The sequence below is a fragment of the Triticum aestivum genome, chromosome 6D (genome assembly GCF_018294505.1).
Source record: "Triticum aestivum cultivar Chinese Spring chromosome 6D, IWGSC CS RefSeq v2.1, whole genome shotgun sequence".
Taxonomy (NCBI): domain Eukaryota; kingdom Viridiplantae; phylum Streptophyta; class Magnoliopsida; order Poales; family Poaceae; genus Triticum; species Triticum aestivum.
Genome location: NC_057811.1, coordinates 402218131 through 402219314, shown reverse-complemented (window position 1 = coordinate 402219314; position 1184 = coordinate 402218131). Strand labels below are relative to the sequence as shown.

Here is a 1184-nt window from a genome sequence, read left to right as displayed (position 1 = left end):
TTGCCTGTGTTACAAGGTGTGAAGTTGAGTGAGACTCAATGCCCGACCATTGCAGAAGATAGAGAGAAAATGAAAGTCATTCCCTATGCCTCAGCCATAGGTTCTATCATGTATGCAATGCTGTATACCAGACCTGATGTGTGCCTTGCTATAAGTATAGTAGGGAGGTATCAAAGTAATCCAGGAGTGGATCACTCGACTGCGGTCAAGAACGTCCTTAAATACCTGAAAAGGACTATGGATATGTTTCTCGTTTATGGAGGTGACAAAGAGCTCGTTGTAAATGGTTACGTCGTTGTAAATGATTTCGGCATATAAACCAATGAACGAAGTACCGAACCGAACTAACCATGACCGAACCCGAAGTCACCGAAACCGAATTCTTCAGCCATAAAATCGGTCAGCTAATCTGAAAAACCGAACTCTCTTCGGTCAATTCGGGTGTACGTATCGAGTAACCGAATACACCGAAGTACCGAAGAAATTGATGGACTCGAGAGAAACCTACGTAGTCACAGGCCCATAGCCCGTAGCCCACAACCCAACTACTCGGCCTCGAGAGCCATAAATCCTTCTCCCAATCCCTGTCGCATCCGCATCCGCACCGGCACCTCGACTGCATCCCTAGCCGCCACCCGCTACTCTCTTGACCACCGCAACAACTAACCATATCCATCTCTCTCTCACTCCTCACCTGCTGCCGCTGCCGCCGGTGGCGATGGAGACCTTCCTGCGGCTGCGCGGCGCCGACTCCACCTCCGGCCAGCAGCTCGGCCTCCGCATCCACGCCAAGCAGAAGGTGCCCCTCGCCTACAACGCACTCCTACAGCTCGCAATCTTGCCACCCCATGTCTTCTACTTCTACTGATCCCCATGGCCGGCGGCGCGGTCCACTTCCACCTCTCAGCCCCGACCCTCCTATCCATCCGACGGCAGTGCTCCTTTTCGTGGAGATGGAAGATGACCGGCCAGGCAGCGGCTGTCTCTTCTGCTCAAGCCCGATGCACAGATCCGTGTTGGAAATGTTGGTATGTGATGGAATAAAGAAGGGAGTGGGTAGGCGCATGGATCTGGGGCTCTAATTGTCAACAGCGGGTGTGGAGAGGGATGAGGTGATGGATGAATTACAGCTTGTAATTAGCGTGTATTTTTGCTATAATTGATCTTGATCGATATAGCATGGA

General features: G+C 51.6%; 1 long non-coding RNA gene across 1 annotated transcript; it reads left to right on the top strand.

The window, feature by feature from the left end:
- Positions 1-565: 565 nt before the first annotated feature.
- LOC123141745 (uncharacterized) lies at positions 566-1184 on the top strand. The gene is made up of 2 exons (XR_006470410.1): positions 566-799; positions 908-1184. It is a non-coding gene; the product is annotated as an uncharacterized lncRNA (long non-coding RNA).